Source organism: Protopterus annectens, chromosome 9.part0 (assembly GCF_019279795.1).
Source record: "Protopterus annectens isolate FY-2018-M chromosome 9.part0, PAN1.0, whole genome shotgun sequence".
NCBI lineage: Eukaryota > Metazoa > Chordata > Ceratodontiformes > Protopteridae > Protopterus > Protopterus annectens.
The window spans coordinates 389,777,758-389,798,817 of record NC_056743.1 but is presented as its reverse complement, the minus strand read 5'-3'; positions in this window follow the sequence as shown (position 1 = coordinate 389,798,817).

Here is a 21,060-nt window from a genome sequence, read left to right as displayed (position 1 = left end):
CAGCAGTAGTAGCAGCCAGGCACCAGCAGTTCAGGGGACTCGCCTATTTTCAGCAGTCTTCACACAGTAATTGTTTTATTTCCATACACACTGCTTGATTAGTGTATAACTGCAGAATAACTGTGTAAATACTCCCTCCTTACCTTCACAGGGTGTACATATTACTTTCCCCTCCAGTATTTGCCTGTGCTCTGTACAGACTCAGACACCTTGGATGACAATTTTCTTGGAAACCCTGATGGAAGTAACTGCAATACCGAGTTGCACACAGGACAACTAGCATGCAGTGACAAGCACTGTCCCCAGAACTCTCAGTAATCTGATATTTAAAGGCATGAAAAGAATTATCATGGAAATAATCAATAAAAATGTAGTACACATACAGACACTGGACCAAACCAGGTTTGGTTTTGTCAAGAGCAGCTCATGCCTACCCTACCTGTTGGACCTCGTTGAGTGCTAAACAATGCAATGTATGAGGGGAAAATGACTCACTATACCTACCATGGCCTGACAAGGCATTTGACACTTAACAATCAGGTATTGTTGACAAGCTCTAGAAGTTATTTACAAACTAGTAGGTCAGTCGGTGGATAGCCAAGTGGCTGACAGATATTATCTGGGATGATAGCATTGGGGAATCCACTGCTACAATGAGGCCAGTCCCCAGTGGACTTCCCTCAAAAATCATTCCTGGGAATACCCCTTTTAGGCATTTCTGTCTCTGCAGTCATAGCCACTGTCAGTGGCCTCTGGCTGACTACATTTGCAGATGACTGTAAATTAGGAGCTGTCATTGAAACTCACACTGACTCAACAGTTACCCAGGATGGGCTGACACACACATTCAGTTGTTGTCAGAGCCATGGACTTAATACTAAATGCCAGGGAATGCACAATATTATCCTTTGGGATGTCATCCACCCCTGGTAAATATTGTATTGTATTGTATTGTCCACACACCTACAACAGTTGACCTAGTAGTCAGGGACTTATGTACACAGAGAGTGATCTAGCCTTTGACTGTCACTGGTCAGTAAAATGTGGGGATTCATTCAATGTTGCACAACCTATATGGAAAGGTATGGCATGCAAATCCAAGAAAGTCATTGTTCCACTGTATTTGGCATTCATCACACCTATCATTGAGTGCAATGCCACCTTTGGTATGTAACTACACAGGCATATCCGATAACTGTAACATCCAGAGAGGTTCCACAGTAAACCAATACACAGTATACATAACATGTCCTATGCTGACTGCGTCATGGCCATAACTGTGTATTCTGTCTCCTACATGCTTTGGAGGAGAGGTGTATGGCAGCCATACAGGGAGGTGTCAGAGCTCACTGTGTACCTCCTGCATATCCAAGAAAGGACTAGCACAAGAATTACCTGTTTTACACACCTACACCTTGACTGTGGTATAAATAGGACATGCTAGAGAGACAGGTTTGTAACCCAGAGACTACATCTTATATGTAACAGACTCCCCATCCATGTGAAGCACAGTTCTGCTGGAACGCACAGCATGTGCAAATTATATAATAGGGTGCAGAACAAGACAATCATAACTGGTTTAAGATAAATGTCTCTAATGAACACAGGGAAACTGTAGATGGTTTATCTCCCATGCCACAGCTTGTAGATGTCTCAGCTCCCAAAACCCTGCTTACACTTATCACGGGTATCAGACCTTGTCAGAGATTAGGGATGCAAGTCGTTGTTCTTGTTAGTCTATTATACACATATGAAGCTATGGAGCCATGCACCTATACAGTTTTACCTTTCTGAAGACATTTTTCTTCTGTGCTGAAATTCCATCCTGTGCTCTGTTATTTATGGGCTTATTGTAGCTGTGTACCCATAGGTGTCTCCAACATAATCTTTAAGTGAAAAGTAAACAGTTCCATGAGACACCTTTCATTGTGTAAGTATACAGCCATTACAGCAGCATCCAATGTAATGTACACAAATTAATGTGGTTGTGACACAAGGGAAATACTGCCAGCCCAGCTATCTGAAATTTGTAAATAATTATATGTATTAGAACTGTATGTTATGTGTATATTAAAACGCTAATACAAAAGTATGTGTTGAACAGGGTTTGTACAGTACTGAGCTAAAATGTAACCACAGTATGCCCTGCTGGCTTAGAATAAAAATGTATATAAACTATTGTAATTGTATAACTCTATATGTTTTAACAGTAGAAACTGGGACATAAAAGGTTAACTTGCAAAATTTCAAGAAAATAAGTTGAAATTAAATTGTTTTATGATGGTGCTATAAAAGTTATCTCTAAGTTTCAGTGTAGCAATGTCTAGAGCTAGAACGTTTTTGTATTGTTTTAGAAGATAAATAATTACTAGGTTTGAGAAGCAGAAGTGTATTGTTTTATGACTTTCAGGATCTGCAAACATCTGAGAGATATGTATTTTTCACAGAGATGTTAAAAATGTTTCTGCTTTCTGACAATGGGGGTAGCTTGGGAACTAAAGTCAGGTGACAAAAAGTGATTTCATCCAAGCTAACCCAGCAGTAATATTTGATATTAATTTAAGAACTCTCTGAGAGAGACACTGGGCATTTGTATTTTGTCTTTGACCTGGAAACATCCATTCATCATCACATCTGCACTTGCCTTGCTCTGTAAGTAAGGTTTTAGGGCATAGTAACTCTTTTTAGATTCAGATAGGAATATAGTAAAGATTAGTTTAGATGTTTTCTGTATTTATATGAGACTATCCTGCAATGTTGTTTTAAATATTTCCTGTGATTTTGAACTCTCATGTATTGCCTTATTTTTTATTATTTATTATTAAATATATTTAAACCTATCCTTGTGGCTGATATTTGTGAGACATATTTAAGCTCTTAGAGTACTTGCATATGTATTTGGTGACACAGTACATGCTACTCCTAAATAGCCTTGGTCTTGGTCAGACTACCATTTGGATTAATAGTAATATTACATGGTAAGATCAGACATCCTTTATTAAGTGCCTTAAATGTAGCTGATAAGAGTGGTTGGTGACAGTGGAAACTACCTTATAGTCTGGGCAGAAGGGGGCATAGCTAGTGTACTTGTGCCAATCTTTCCAAGGAGTGTGTGTGTGTTTGTATATAAATCAAACCTCAAGGAGAGAGAGAGAGAGTATGTGTGTGTGTGTGTGTGTGTGTGTGTGTGTGTGTGTGTGTGTGTGTGTGTGTGTGTGTGTGTGTGTGTGTGAGCTACTTGGGTAGGGACATGAAGCACTGGCTGGACAGAGAGGGCACTGGAGGTTTTGCCTTGGCCACTCAGCTGAGATCTCAACCCTATAACTCTGCCAGTGGGGAATCTTATTGGAGATCTAGAGAAAGAGGGAGAAACCAGCCCCAGACTGAATATGGTCTCTGTGTGCTCTTAAGGGAAATTGCACTTTACTGTGTGTGTACATGTCATCATGTCCCCTAGCTGTTGCCAGTGGTGAAGATTGAAGCTCATTGATTACTGGGCCAGTGCAGGGGCATCACATATTAATTAGATGGCAATGATGGGATATCCGCATCACATATTAATTGGTTGGCAGTGGTGGGATAGCCACATCACATATTAATCGGTTGTAGTAGTGTGGATATTGAATTCCTGTAGCCTGTAAAAAGTGATCACTGAGGAAGATGTTTGTACTCTCAGTCAGCCACACAGTGAACATTCAGAGTTTCATATTACAATTGTTGTATTTATTTATTTATTTTGTAGCTTAGTTAGTCAGGGAGAGCAATCAGGCATGTCAGCAGAGGAGTATGGTAAGGTGACAAGGAGCCAGTTGGCTGAAATATGCCAGGCTAAAGGACTGCTATATGCCAACCAGACTAAAGCAGAAATGATTGCAGCTTTTGTCACAGATGCATCACAGAATAGCAACCAGAAGGACAATCACACTGGTCTTGAGAATGTACAGCACAGAAAATGGACATTTTAGCCTTTCCACAGAGGACTTAAAAATCCATCTGGTGTTAAAGTCACTTGAACTGTAGGCCAAACATTTGGAAATAGAATCAGCAGAGAGACTACATCAGGAAAAACAAATGGAATTAGAAGCAGCAGAGGGGCTGAGATGTCTGGAAGCTGAAGAGAATGAGAGGCAGAGGCAACATGAGAAGGAGATGCTGACTGTTCACCTGAGTCATGGAGGTAATGGGGAAGGGAGTAACTGAACCCCAGAAGCAACAAAGGTCAATAAATTTCTTCCACAATTTACAGAGGGGGATAATTTTGATAAATTATTTCATATGTTTGAAAGGGTACGTAAATAGTATAATGTTGACCAAGGGCTCTGAGTACAGTTCCTGACCCCTTACTCCATGGTAAAGTTGTAACTGCTACTTCTAAATTGTCTAATTCTGATTGCTTAAGTTATAATATAAAAAAACTGTTTTTTAGAATGTTTTAAGTTAACACCCGAAACTTATAGGAAAAAGTTTTGTGATCATAGACGCAAGGCAGATGAAAGTGTGTGTGAATATAATCCTGAACTAAGGGCTTATTTTCATAGGTGGGTGAGTGGATGTCAGGTCACCACTTTGGTAGGGCTGGCAGACCTTTTGGTGAGGGAACAAGCCCTTATCAATTTGTCTGAGGCCATAAGAATCTGATTAGCTGAAAAACAATGCAATACTGCAGATTAGTTGGGGAAGAAGGGAGACCTATACCTAGCAAGCAGAGCATCACTGCACAGGAAAGGGATAGCCTGTGCTGCTCATGGGTATAAGGAAGCCCATGGTAGGCAGCCTATCCTGCCCCAACAGAGTCTGCCAGTAGCAGGGGAAGCCACTATTCCAGGTACACTTCCAGGACCAAGGATTAAATGTTTTAAATGCAACCAGTGGAGCCATGTAGCATATAGATGTCCACAGAGGCAAGGTGGGGAACAAAAGGTGAGAGAGCCAGTAAGTGGGAATGATAGAATGCTAGCAGTAAGTTGTCTTGAGACAAGGGTACCAAACTACCACAAGAGGTTATATCCTATCTTAGTAAATGGGAAAAAGGCCATTGCTAAGAGAGACACAACCTCTGACCTAACCATTGTGAAGCCTGCAATGGTTAAAGAGGAGTACTACTTGCTTGGGCAGCCTACTCCATTCAGAGCTTTAAGAGGGACCTCATTCCAAATACCATTGTCTAGGGTTCACCTTGACTGGGAAGGTGGAAAAGGAAGGCAGCAAGTAGGTGTGTTTGAGGATATCTCTGCAGATGTCCTGACAGGGATTTATTTTTATAATGCAGTACCTTGTGTGTATACAGTTTCAGGCAATCAGGCTTGGAGACAAGCATGTGGGTCTGGTAGCCTGGGGAGACCCAGATAGACTGCACACTTGCAGCCAGGATTGGTGAGCTGGTTACTTCAGGGAGGGAGCTACCCTGTAGCAATGAGACTGACAGTGTGCCACAGCTGCTTGTGGGTATTGATGTTCCCTTGGACAGAGTGACTGCAAGGGCAGAGGTGAGTAGTAGTACCCAGGTTGACAGTGAGGTACTGCTATCAGAGGATGCCAGACTTCCTAAGGAAGGGAGCTGGAAAGAGTATAAAGAGAAAGATGAGACAGGCTCAGCCCTCAGTCCCTACATTGGAAGGTCTGAGGGAGGTAGCCAGTGAGGCACCTGATTCTCAAGGTAAAGAGGAATCTGTATACTGGGACAAAAGGTTACTGTATAGAGAGTGAACCCCTGAGAGTGGACTAGAGACTGAAAGAATACAGCAGTTGGTAGTGCTCAGAGCCTACCATCTGGCACTTCTAACCATAACTCATGATACTCCCTTTGCAGGTAATATGGGTATAAACTGTACAAAGAGATGTATTATGCAGAACTTCTATTGGCCTTGAATTTATAGAGATGTAAGAGGGTACTGCAGGACTGTGAGCAGTGCCAAAAGGTGGGCAAGGCAGGAGACAAAATGAAAGTGATTTTGATGCCTTTGCTGTGATTGAGCAGCCATTTAAGAGGGTAGCTATGGACATTGTGGGGCCTTTGAGTACCCCAAGTTCCACAGGGAAAATGTATATCCTAGTGGTAGTAGATTATCGTACCAGATACCCTGAAACAGTGGCCCTGTCCTCCACTGAGACAGAAAAAGGTGGCAAATGCTTTGTTAGAAATTTTCAGCAGGGTAGGTTTCTCAAACCAAATACTGAATGGCAGAGGTGCTAATTTCACATCATACCTGCTGGCTTGTCCGTGGAAGCACTGTGGGGTGAAGCACATAAAGACAACCCCCTACTATCCCTAGACTAATGGTCTTGTTGAGAGGTTAACCTCTACACTCAAGATAATGCTATGGGCATTTGCAGACCAGTTTAAGTGGGAGTGGGACAAATATTTGCCCCATCTACTGTTTGCTTACAGAGAGGTGCCCCAGAAATACACAGGATTTTCACCCTTTAAGTTGCTGTATGGGCAAAGAGTGAAGGGACCTCTAGATTTGATTTGAGATGAGTGGAAGGGTGAGTATGAATCCCACAAGGAGTCTGTTGTGGCATATGTCTTAAAAGTCAGGACAAGGCTCAGGGAACTCATGGGCTTGGCTCAGGAAAACCTGGCAAAAGCCCAACAGCAGAAAAAGGTCTGGTATGACAGGAATGCTCAAGCCAGAGAGTATGGTGTATGGCAGCAGGTAATGGTTCTCATTCCTGTCAGACACAACAAGCTGCAGGCAGCTTGGGAGGGACCCTTCAGGGTGGTAAGGAAGGTCAGTGATGTTAACTACATGGTAGAACTGCTGGCAGGAGGCAGGGACATAAATTGTACCATGTTAACTTGATGAAACCTTAAAATGACAGGGAGGCCCTTGTACTAAGCATTTGCAGTACAAGGCAGGATACGTCTGAGGGGGGATCTATGGCTGCAGGGAGCCAGTCTGCAAAGTGATAAGTTACTATGGTAGAGCATAGGGTTGTAGGCATGTGATGGAACACTACAGCACTGTACTGGGGTCAGGAATGCCAAGGCAGCTGGAATCTCAAGACAAAGAATGGGGTAAGGTATACCCAGATTGTCAACCCTCTCAAGCAATGTTTTTCAAGGGTCACTTGAAACATTAGCTTGAGTTTTTTGGGGGGAAGAAGTGTGACACAAGGGAAATACTGTCAGCCCAGATATCTGGAATTTTGTAAATAATTATATATATTAGAACTGTATGTTATGTGTATATTAAACTGCTAATACAAAAGTATGTGCTGATCAAGGTTTGTACAGAACTGAGCTAAAATGTAACCACAGCATGCCCTTCTGGCTTAGAATAGAAATGTATATAAACTATTGTAATTGTGTAAATGTATATGTTTTAACAGTAGAAACAGTGACTTAAAAGATTAACTTGCAAAACTTCAAGAAAATAATTTGAAATTAAATTGTCTTACGATGGTGCTATGAAAGTTATCTCTCAGTTTCAGTGTAGCAGACACAATGTCTAGAGCTAGAAGTTTTTCTGTATTGTCTTGGAAGACAAATAATTACTAGGTTTGAGATGCAGAAGAGTTTTATTGTTTTATGACTTTCAGGACCTGCAAACATCTGAGAGAGATATATTTTTTATAGAGAGATACTAAAAATGCTTGTACTTTCTGACAAGGGGGTAGCTTGGGAACTAAAGTCAGGTGACAAATAGTGATGTCATCCAGGCTAACCCAGCAGTAATATTTGATATTACTTTAAGAACTTTCTCAGAGAGAGACTGGGCATTTTGTATTTTGTCTTTGACCTGGAAACATCCACTCATCATCACATTTGCACTTGCCTTGCTCTGTAAGTCAGTTTTTAAGGCATAGTAACTCTTTTTAGATTCAGATAGGAATATAGTAAAGATTTGTTTAGATGTTTTCTGTATTTATTTCAGACTGTCCTTCAATGTCATTTTAAATATTTCCTGTGATTTTGAACTCTGATGTAACTGAATACATATTTTAGTATGGCCTTGTTCTTTTATTATGTATTATTAAATATATTTAAACCTATCTTTGTGGCTGGTATTTGTGAGACATATTTAAGCTGTTAGAGTACTTGCATATGTATTTGGTGACACTGTACAGGCCACTCCTAAATAGCCCTGCTCTTGGTCAGACTACCATTTGGATTAATAACATTACGCAGTAGGATTGGACACCCTTTGTTAAGGGTCTTAAAAGTAGCTGATAAGAGTGGTTGGTGACAGTGGAAACTGCCTTATAATTTGGACAGAAGGGGGCATAACTAGCAAACCTGTGCCTACCTTTCCCAGGAGTATGTTTGTATTTGTATATGAATCAAACCACAAAGAGTGTGTGTGTGTCAGCTACTTGGGCAGGGACACAAAGCACTGTTTGGACCGAGAAGGTGCTGGAGGTTTTGGCTTGGCCACTTAGCTGAGATCTGAACCCTACAGCTGTGCCAGTGGGGAGTGTTATTGGGGATCTGGAGAAAGAGGGAGAAACCATCCCCAGACTGACTGTGGTCTCTGTGTGCTATTAAGAGAAATTGCACTTTACTGTGTGTGTACCTGTCATCCTTCCAGTGTGTACATCCCCTAACTGTTGCCAGTGGTGTGGATTGAGGCTCCTTGATTAGTAGGCCAGTGTTGGGGCATCACAGTGGTTTACTCAATACAAATGGCAAAGTACAATATCTGTAAGTGTCCAGTACAAGTAACATGCCAAAGGCAACAATGGATGAAACAAATGCATATTAATTTAGATAGTTACCCTGTGCATCAGACGCATAGCTTCATTTCCCTGCATTGATGAGAAGGATGACAGGAATGTGGCACAAGTATCATCACTTGCACAGGGTGTTGTGTGGGGGGTCCAGGAGGCCTAGGCTGACTCAATAGGTTGGCAAGTGCGTGTGTGTGTGTGTGGGTGTGTGTGGGTGTGTGTGTGTGTGTGTGTGTGTGTGTGTGTGTCAGGAAGGGAAGCAGGGTGTGTGTGTCTGTAGGTGACTTGAATGGGACAGTCATGTACAGTGTCTGCTTGAACACAGACATGGTCAGTGCTAGCCCTACATGTTTGTATGTTGGATAGCTTTGAGCCGTACATAGTAGAGTGAACAGTTCATCATCTCCACCCCCTGCACATGAGAATTGGCTCTGCCAGGAGTTGCACTGGCACCTCCATGCCAAAGGTCAGATGATGGGCTACTACTTAAGGGTGACTGCTGTCTGCTGGGACCATGTCCTCCATGGGAATGCCCAGAACCATGAGTCCATGGCCTTCCTCATCTTGGTGTGGACAGCACATTCCCCTCTGGAGCTCTGGATGTAATGCCACTATGGCAGTGTGATTGTGCATGACCAAGTGAGGTCTCAGCAGATGTAGTTGCTGACTTACATCCATGAGTCCAACACTCAACTCCAGCCAGATGTTTCATCACAGACAATGTGCATTCCAAGACAGATAGTCTGCAATCTGTCTCAGACCAATGTCTTTCCACTGTATTAGTCAACCAATCCAGGGTATCAGAAATGCGGTGGAGGAAGTCACAGATGTCCAACTGTGCTGCATCCATAACCCTGAGTATTCATCTGGAGTTCCTTTCAGAATGTGCCTGTGCCTCCAAGATGACCTTAAGCATACACCAAGTGTCAAATGATGAGGCACCAGGTGGTGGAGGGACAGCAGGCATCCTATGAGCATGCCTATCAATCTGCTTGTGTGGAACCTAACCAACTTTTTGGCTATAGCAAGTGTTGACACTCACTGCAGCCATAGTAGCCACACTTCCCAATTCAATTTCCCCATTCTCCAACTGTCTAATATCTGTGGCCTCAGGGGACTGCGTATGCATAGGCATACTGACTGTGTACAGTGATAATGAGGGCAGATGAGGGATGTAAACCTCTGTGACAGATTCAGCCCCTGAAACCCCTAGTTGTGCCCCACTTTGGCAACCATCATCATCAGAGTCTGAAGAGACACTGACATCAGGTTGTGAAGGGGACAAAAAACAACCTCCCAGGTCACCTGTGATACAAAGAGAAAAACATCACATTAATACCTTCATTACTATGCCATGCAGTACTATGTTGAAACCTATGTTAGTAGTATACACTACTGCCACTACTACAGACTTGTATAACCCACAATCTGACATAGTAGTACATGAGGACATTAGTTTCTACCCAAATCTGTAAGTATTTGAAAATAACAGTTCTTTAAACTGGAATCTCATTAGCAAGACAAAGTATGCACACTGTTGACATTCTGCAGAACTCTGCAGACCTTACATGTATGGCCATCTGAAAGTCTTGGAAATACTGGGAAATCAATCACAGTGGTCACACCAACAAGGCAGAGTTATGACCCTAAAGTGTGCACAGTCAAAACATATCTGTACATTTGCTAGTCATGCAGAAAGTACATCAGTCCAGCCAGATGGCCTAAGTTGACACAACTAATACCTTGAACTGATTCTACATCTCTGACAAAAATGTTTGTGTTTACCAGCAGCAGGAGCATGGCCTCGTCCTATTCATGATGGTCCTGAAAAACATTTGAGGGAAAGGAAATGTAAACAGCAGCACATGTTACTGTATAAAATTGGTACTGCATCCGTAAATCTCCCATTTACAGTAGCTGCTATGTTAACAAGTATGTGGGTCACAATCTCTGCATTAGCTTAAAACTGCAGTTAACCTCCTTTCCCCCACCCCATGAAACAGTTGACACCCACGTAAAACTATGTACACCCTGGCATGCTAAATGCTACAGTATTCCAATGCTGATGCAACTAAGCATACCTGGACTCTCCTCTTGAGAGGATACAGTGGCACACACATCCATGACATATTGTGTGATGGATGCCTGGGAGATGTTCTGTGTTGCAAGGTTCACCAGAAATTCCTCTGTGGCTGATAAAGGTTGTTCTGCTGCAGGCCCACCACTGGTGCCCTGATTATCCCTGGCCATGTCAATGGCCCGTCTGCATGCAGAATTGATCATGTCCATGGCATGGTGTCACACTTGCTCATAACTGCGACTCTGGTGCCCCACAGCATTTATGTTGTGCACCAATTCATCCCACAAGGTTTGTCACTCTTGCCTATTAGCCCTCCCTCTGGACAGCAGCACTTGGTAGTGTTGTCATAAAATCTCAATTATGAGGTTGTTTTTAGCCTCACTCAAAGGTGGGCAGTGTCTGGCATCCATGATATCATCTGAAATACAAACAATTAGAACACATGTCAGGATTACATACATGGGAGTGCAGTATGTACAGATGCAGCACTAAAGGAAGGTTATCAGTATTCCCCACTTGATTACACATCTAATATGCATCAGTGTACCAAACATACAAAGGGTGTGGAACCAACTAGGATAGTAGCAATAGTTACCTACTTCTGTTTTTGCCATGACAGATACTCACATATGCTCACACATCCAAGACAGGAGTCAACTTGTAGTGTGGCCCATATCAGGAACCCCCCCCCATAACATATGCATAAAATACAATGCCAAACAAATTGCTGTACAGTATTACAACTGCAAATAAAGGAAGTATCCAGGAGATGTGTGTCCCTAGTTAACAGACAGCATGATGCACTTGCTATAGTCTACATTCTCTGTAGGTGCTACACAACTGTAGAGCAATGGCATTTCAGCTGTACAGTTCTCAGAAAGGCTTACTGATGTAATCCTCATTCCCCCTAAGTATATTAAAAATTTTGCATCATGTTGGAAAGAAAATGGCTACATACCTGATAGAGTACAATACTCTTCTGTTGAAAGATAAAGATATATAATTGTTGTGTCAACAAGTTCACCATAGGAAGTAACTCTCATACACAATTTTTCCCCTAGCTAGGAGTTTTCCTTTTTAAGATGGTTCTCATTAGCAGGTGATTGCCTCTGATCCAATCTGTGGTTCAGGAATGCTAATTGCAACATACACAGATGACTTGCAATATAATCAGACATTTCCATGCAACTATTCAACAAGATATAAGGCCTTAATGTAGATTCCATTCCCTTTCAAATATGTTGGGTTGGAAATTACTGGGGTAAAGATACTATGTCAGCACTGAGAGAATGTTTGTAGGAGCTACTTATTATATACAGTTGTGTGTGTGCTACAGGCTGCAGCAGCTTCTGCTGCAGGCAATAAGCATAGTCAGAGAGGTTGCAGAATGTGGAGGACAACAACACTTATGAGCAATGGTGCGACCTATGGCAGCCTTGGTCTACAGCCAGTGCCTGATTGAGGGAACCCATCCCACAGGAAATTGAGGTATGTGTTTAAGGTAAGTATGTTAGCCAAAGTTATCTTTAACAGAGTCAAAGGTAACATGGTTGTGTCCTTCAATGAGGTAGGTGGTAAATATACCAGTATGTCATCCATTTTGACAACTGTCAAGTTGTGTTATGTTATAGCATTCATCTGGAACATGTGTGCTAGCAACCCCTGCTTCTAACACAACTTCCATATGTGTATGTTACTTGTGCAGCTGTGGTTGTATGTAATATAATTGTATGTAATATGTCTGTAATAATGCATAATAATGCATGGCCTGACACACTGTGCACTTCTAGTGTTGTAATATAAAAATGTTACTTGTGTTCCAATCTGTAGTCCTTTGACTTCCATCATTGAAAAGCCATTTGTACTGCTTTGGGTGGATAAATAGGTGATGAGATAGTCATACATATCAGAATTCATAATGGTGAGGCACACATACATGTATTTTAGATGGTAGACACCACTGGATTTGAACTCAGAACCATGTGGACTAAAGCTTAATGGCATTTAACAGGCTGAACTACTGACTCACTGTTGCAGCAGCTGTAGTTTTAAATGTTGTAGATATAATTGCACTGTTATATACTGCTACATACCTCATTTACATATATGATTATGTGTATGGCTTTATAGGGGTGTATTTCTCCACCAGAGTCCCAGTTAAACACTATTTTTCAATTAATCTTTTAGCAGGTGTATTTTTAAGTATCCCCAGATATAATTGCACAGTTACCTGGTATTATATACCTCACTAACATCTATTATTATGTGTCAGGCTTTATAGTGATGATTTCCTATACCAGAGTCCAAGTTACCCTCCCATTCTTCCATTACTCATTTAGCAAATTTGCATGATGTGGCACGATGCATAGGCTTGCTTAGATATGCTTAATGATGGTAAAATGGCAAGTATTATGTTTCAGTGAAAAGAGATGCATGATTTAAATGGCTGTGTAGCTTGGTGGGTTAATGCACTGTTATTAACATGCAATGGTCCTGGGTTCAAAATGCAGTATGGGTGTAGTTTTTCAACATGATTACTATGTGTTCAACTACATATATATCACTACAGTGCTATTTGGCATAGCCAATCAATGCTGTGCTATGCGCAGCATCTTGCAAAAAATCTTGAAAGAAAAGAAAAATGAGGAGATAGGACAGTAGTGAAATGGGGTGCAAGCAGGGGGAAAAATATAGTAAAAGACAGATAGTTATGTGCAGGAAAGAACTATAGCTATCCATTTCTTCAAAGGCAGCAACTGTGCACTTTAAGTTTTTTAACTGTATTTGGATCGTCACCCCCAGAGAGATGGGTGACAATATAAGTGCATTGTCAAGCCAATTGGTCCAAATTAAGTGTGTTCAGTGGACATGTGCAGAATGGGGAGCTATGTATGGGATGATATTTTTGTGGGACAGGTGCCCATTTTTTTTTTAAGTTGAGAGTGGAATGTTGTGGAATGGACATTGGTATGTGTGGAGGAGTTAAGTTGGGAAGGTGAGGAAGCTTTTTCAGACAGAAAAGACAGACAAGACAGCAGACAGAGTTGTTATGTGACACAAGAAGGGGTGAACACCTTAGTTGGGGAGGGTGTTGTGGAAACTCAGTCCCATGGACATCAGATACGGTAGCAGTGTGACTCATGTCCTCACTGATGGGACTGTCAGCACTGCAGCTTCACTGGTCCTGTGGAGGCAGTGGTTGATGCTGGTGCCTGGGGCAAGGCTGACCCACCAGGATGGACAGCATGCTCTCCATCTGGTGTAGGAGTGCACCAAGAGTTTGGCACAGCAACCCATGCATCATGCCTGGCAGTTCATCACAGGTGACATAATCATCCCCTCCACTTCAACTCCCAGAGGGGGACCACCCCCAGTCTGTGGCACAGAAACCTGATGGACCAGGTAGTGCAGGGTCAGCAGAGGGGGCACCACCAGGCTGTGGCCCAAACATGCTGGTCACCGGTGTCTTGTAGGTGGATCATCAGGATCCAGCCTACCTTGTCACTCTCTTGCAAATTAAATATAAATATAAAGAAAAATAAACATAACCAAAACAATTTAAGCAATAACATAATAAAAAGCAATAATGAATAATGGAAAGAAATTGAAAATAATATAATGAGAAACACAACAATACATAATGTAAATGAAAGTTTTTTAACAGCAAAGCAATATTAAATTATACATAAGGCCAACATAAGGGATGATTGCAAATAATATGTTAATATCAAATGATAATAATAAGTATAATTAATAAATAAAAAAAGAGAAGGGGTGGGTGAGAGAAAAAAGACGAACATTAGCAACTTCATAGATAATATAACTACACTGATAACTACTAAATACTTCTAGATATGTTAGATTCCACTTGTGAGAACAGTGGCTGCTTATATTGTATATATGCTGTTGCATGTGCATATCCCAACCAGTTAGCATGGTACATTATGGGGCAAGCCATACAAAATGATGGTACAAAGACACATCAACAGGGAATATTTTTACCTAGTGTACTCATACATTAGTACCAAGGTGTTGTGATAACAGATTTCCCATGAAATCCCATTCTCAGTATTGTCATGTATTTGCAAATCAAAGGACGACATATATGGTGCATGAGACATTAGATTCTGCAAACATTGTGATAATTGAGAAGTATTTTAATTTACACTAACTACACTAGACAGCTGGACATTTCTCTGTTTGCTGCTGTGGGAGTAGAACCCAAAAGCAGTGAGTACAGGAAGAGGGACCATTACATTTTAAGAAATACTTTTGCACACAACCATCTCCTTCAGAACTTTTATTGATTCCTGTTGTCACAAATCTTGATTTTACACACATGCATAGCTGTGTCTGGTGTCAGATTAGAACCCACAAGCAGCAATTACAGGAAAACTAAGCACTGTTTATTAAAATAGTAATTATCAAAGCATCATCTCCTTTCAAAAGTTATTGCTTACTGTTGCATGAAATTTGGCATTTACACACATGGCTATCTGTCTAGGTATTCTGTTAAGTTATCCGTATACCCTGCCCATTTATTGTGTGCACTTTACATGAGCAGAACATGTTTGAACCTTAATCTGGATATTGCACTGCATTTATTTCTGACATATTACCTTAAGTTGTAACAGATGACTGGTGTCAAATTAGAACAGGCAAGCAGTGAGTACAGGAATACTGAACACTTTATTATACATTAATTATCAAAGCATCATCTCCTTTTAACCTTAATTGATTAATGTTGCATGAAATCTTGCATTTACACACATGGATAGCTGTGTAGTGGTCTGTTAACTTACCCATATACCCTGTTCATGTACTGAGTGCAACCTACAGCATATTTCAGACAACGAGTGACTAGGACAATGACTCTTAATCTGGGTAGACCATAACATTAACTGATTGTTGGAAGCCATGCTACACAGTACTGCATTCTTACTTGGTTTAACTTACTTGCCCATTTTAGGCAGGCAGTGACACATTAATAAAGATGTAAGATGTCCCAGGTATGTCACACCTGACTGTAAAGTCTGCAAAATCTGTAGTTACTTTATTGTGTTATTAAGTTATGCATTAAGTTTTTACTTTGATGATTTTTCTACTTTCCACATGGTCGCATCATCCTGGACAAATGCCCTGCATGGGACTGGACAGTACGAGGCCTGTCTTCTGCAACTGTGGTAAGAGAAGCAAACCGTTATGCTTACCAGTTTTGCAGAGATTCAGCTTGTATATTTATAAATTACTGGGAAACATACTTACATATATGTGGGGTATGCCCAGCCCTAGCTTCTTGGAACCAGGTGTCCAAGGTTCCCTTCTTCCTATGTGTCAGGCTATTGTAGTAGTAATGACACTGCTCACCAGTGCAAGGGATACCAGCAGCACTGGTAAGGTCCCTGACCAAATGATCCCAGGCCTCAGACTTACACAATGAGCTCTGGTAGCCACCCTGCAGCAGCCAGAGTCCATAATGCTCCACCAAGAATCCAACAAAAACTCTGGACTCCTGCATTCCCCACTTTTGCACATGAAAGTGCACATACTCACCTACAGCAGCAGCCATATCCACAGCCAAGGTAAGACTCCAAAGAATGGCATACAGTTCCTGCCTGTTGGCCTTTAAATAGGCTACATTCACTCCTTGCACATCATACTGTAACTTTCAAAAAGGTGCCATGTCTCTTAGCATCATGCAAACTATGTTTAAGTGGAGCTTAGCAATGCTCAAACTGGAATAAACCATTGGCCATGTTTAAGTGCTGCTTAGCATTACGCAGCTTTTGTAAATGTAACAATTTTTAATTTAAATGAAACCAATGTTTCAGTCACCTGACACATTTTTACAGCAATATATTTAAAAAGTTTGACTGCTCAGGACTTGAACCTGGGACGTACTACACTGTAGATCATGACCCAACCTATCTAGCTACTGAGATAATGAAAGCAACTCATATATCTTCAGATATACTGCAAAGGTGCCTGTAAGCATAGCTCAGCTTTGCTGCATGGGTTTGTGCGTTGCTAAGAACAACAGCAGTACAACAACTGAATACATCTGGTTTGTATTTTTAGATATGTAGTGAATGTGTAGTGTATATGTAAGCATACCTAAGCATTGCTAAGCAACACGCCGCACAGCAGAAACAAGCACATGGGAAAAAATAATTAATTAAAATTGAATACAGTCAGTTTCTATTTTTAGATGTCTAGTGGATGTCTACTGTATATGCAAACCGAAGCTAGGCATTGCTAAGCAATGAGCCACACTGCACAAACAAGCACATGGAAAAAAAAATAATTAAGATCAAATACATCTGGTTTGTATTTTTAGATATGTATATCTAAGCACACCTAAGCATTGCTAAGCAATGTTTCATGCCATGCAAACATGCACATCAGTGTAAAAAAAATAAATAAAAAAATGGCAATTTAATGCAGTAAAATGTGTTGTACACCTTTTGGTCCAGGTTGACGAGATAAAAGGTACTGAGCTGTGCTTACCAACTGTCCAGAAATTTTCTGGACAGTCCACATATAATTGACAGCCTGTGAAGTGTTGCTTAAATAGATTCAATATTTGTGTTACTGCAATCTCCCTCAGCAGCTTGCCATCATTAACATGTATGGCACACTGCCAAGGTGGACCCATGGCCGTGTACATGGATACATTCTGTGTAGGCTCTGCATGGAGCCTCATGGATTTTTTTTTAATCCTGGGGACATATCATTTTTCCAAAACCACTCCTTGACTTTTCTATTTTGAGGCTGTGCACAAGATGTGTCTCTGAAGAGTAGAGAAGAGCCATACTGGTACCATTAAACAAGGCCAGCTTCACAAATGGCCTGGGAAACTTCAGAACTTTTTGCCTCAGAATTTCATCTGCAAAGTTATGGATCACATCATTGGTGAACTATATTTATATAGGTGCTATGCAAATCCGTGATCCCATTCAACTGGATTAGCTAAGGATAGGGTGTTCCTTTTAAAGCCAACTGGCTTTTCTGAAAGAGTTATCTAGGCATCACCAATGCCTTCAGTACCATAACACATGCTGATATCATTGATAAAACAGCCATAACATAACATAAATCCATACTTTTTCCATTGGGTTGTTAATTGTCTTCTTGACAGCAATGATAGTGTATTGTTAAGAGTTTGCAGTACCTCCTCAAAATAGAGATTTGCCGTCTACTGGGGTACCACATGGATCAATAATCTGTCCTTTCGACTTTGACATTTACTTCTCAGAGATGAAAGTAGATGTAAAGGGTATGTAGCTAACTAAGTTTTATGCTGATTGCAAATTTGATGCAAATTATGAAATTTCCTGCTTTTACCCAGTTACTCAAGCAGACCCTGGATCAGAAACAGACCCATGCCTAATATGTCAGCTTTGGTCTTACATTCAATGCCACAAAATATATCATAGTCTCTTCTGGAGATGACATCACACCTTGTATTACCACAGGCACTTCTCTCATGATGGATAAGACTATCTGGGGCTGATGCATACATATCAACAATAATCTCATGTTTGACCACCATGAACCACTAGTGGTCAGGAAATCCATATACATGTATGTATCCCAGTCACTACTCCATCTGTGGAACAGGCTTCCCATTCCATGTGAAGCAGAGTTCCTCCATGACCCAATTCAAGTGTAACTTGGACAATTAGATGGAGAACAGGAAATTCATTCCTAGCTTGGCACCTATGTCTCAAATGGACACAGGTGACCTCGAAATGTTTCATCTCCTAGGCCCCTGCTTGTAAATGTTTCATCTCCCAAGCCCCTGCTTACACTTATCAAGGGTACTAGAACTTCTCAGAGATTTGGGATGCATGGCTAGTCTTAAAAAAGCCCTTGTGGTTGTTAGCCTAGTAAACACAATGAACCTTTTCCAGCTGATCTGTAGAACATTTTTTTTATGTCCAAAGAGGTCCAAATTCCACTATATTCCTCCCTCATTAGAACCATTCTTGAATATAATGGTCCCTATGGCATGCACCAAATAAAGTACTGTGACCAGTTCAAGAGACCCCAAAGATTTCTGACTAATAAGATTTTTGAACTTTACACCCGCAGCTAACTAGTTGGCTGACAGCACTGTTCTTCTAAGCTCTCTCTATAAACTCTTGATTGGTAATCTCTGTTTAGCATTTCATGTGCTAAAAACCTTAGTCATAGCTGACTTTAGGCAACAGTGAACCCTGCAGTTGCTGGGAACCCCATATTTCTGGGGGAACCCCCAACTACATAAGTTATCTTATCTTGATATTTTGTCAAACCAGCAAAAGCTAGTACTGGAGTTTTGTATGCTTAATAAACCATGTAGGTAATAACTCTTATGTATATCTCCTTTAAAATTCAAAGATCTCACTGGTTATAGTAACAGGGTTTTCTCAAGTAATGGGCTGCATAATTCCATTAAGCATTTTACCACTGACTTAGCGCCCCTGTCTTAAGGAAACACTGCTGGGGGACATTCACTCCACCAAAACTAACATAGCCAGCTTTAGGTTCCTGCAATAACCATAGCTGCAGGGCCCCCTTAATCATCTTTGACTATGTGGGGGCCCACAAATGCAGCTGGTGGTTGGGGAAATATGAGGAGAAAAATGTATTTATTTCCTGATTACACTCTTTAACCTGAACAGGGTTGTGATAAGACCCTGTTAGGATAAATGGTAATGAACATGAGCAAGGTAAGCACTAGACAGGTCAGCAGCTCAGAGTAATGACTAGTCTCAGTGCAAACCTCGGATTTTAAGAAGAGATAACACTTCTGATCTTCAATGATGTTTTTTTTTCTTCTTTCAGGAAGTTTTATAAATACTGGCAGAACACCAGATACTATAACTCTCAACTTCTTTGCTGAAGAATTCAGCCCACTGTCAAAAATAGCAGAATAAAGGCTCAACATCAGGAACACTTTTTAAAATATTTCTATAATTTACTTAAAAAGTTAATAGAGTAACACATTTTGCATTAATATGCATTTTTTTGACAATACAAAGTATAAAACTCTGAGGTCTATATTTACTGACTGCCTGTAATCCTGAATGATTTACCAGCAAATCAAACCTTTTTTATGAAGGACAGAGCCAAATTATAAGCTTGGTGTTGCCCACTCCTCAAACTGTATAAATGGATACAGGTAGCTCCCTTACTCATACTTGACTGAGTGTGGGGGGGGGGGGCACAAAAGCTTTTGGTGGTTGGGGAAAATGGAGTGAAAAAATCTATTAATTTTCTGATTAAATTCTTTAACCTGAACAGGGCTGTGATTTGACCCTGTTAGCATAAAGCTGATAAAGGCTTCTCTCAACCTCACTCATTCCAAAACCAGCTCTGCCCAGATTTGTGTGTACAGAAAGCTGCAGTAGGTTATGTGGGGGGGCTGGGGATTGTGATGTGATTACTTCTTTAGTTTTCATTATGGTCAAACCTTGGAGGTGTGCACAGGAGGTAACATACATATAGCTTGTGTTTGGGCTGGGTCATTGTTTCCTTTACTTTTCTCACAGACTTCAGAGGTGTCCAAAGAAGGTTACTATAGCTAATGTAAGGGCAGTTTTCTGTATAAGAGTGACAAAGTACAATATACTACTGCAATCATTATTTTTTTCACTTACCTCACAATCACATATCAGGTATGTCTAAAGGTGGCTGCCTTAGGGGTGAGAAGTGAGGAGGCATGTCATGTTTACGTATGTTAGCTGTCACTAGAAATATGAAACACGTGACTGTGGTAAACTGAACCTCTGCTTTCATCCCAATCTAACACCACAGGCATTGACTCTCTTTTTTTGAAGGGTTAGTGAAGCAAGGAGTATTCCCAGATAGGACCTGTGTATACTTGCAACAACAGACTTTTTAGTTTATTGTAAGCTAGTATTTTGTCATCTTTGAGCATTAAGCCTTGGGCATAACTTCTGTCTTCCTTGAAAGGAAAAAAATAAGACTAAGATTTTTTGATTACTCATGATTTTTGTTTAGGCCACCTTTGGCTTACAATCTTGGGAAAACACCATAAAATACACGCCAGAGAAACTATGACCCCTATGTCATCTGGGATTACTGGCCTGATTGAGTTATTTCTTAAATGTTTATGACTGTGCTGTCTTGGTCAGGAAAGGTGTGTTTAAAGGATGAAAGGAAAATGAAATCTGAACAACAATGAATTTGTTCCCTTAATCATAATTTCTTTTCAGACCATCACTGGATGAAAAGGTTGTGTAAAAAGAAAAAAAAATTAAAATGCACTTTGGAGAATATAGAAAGTTATGGGTTTTGAAAAA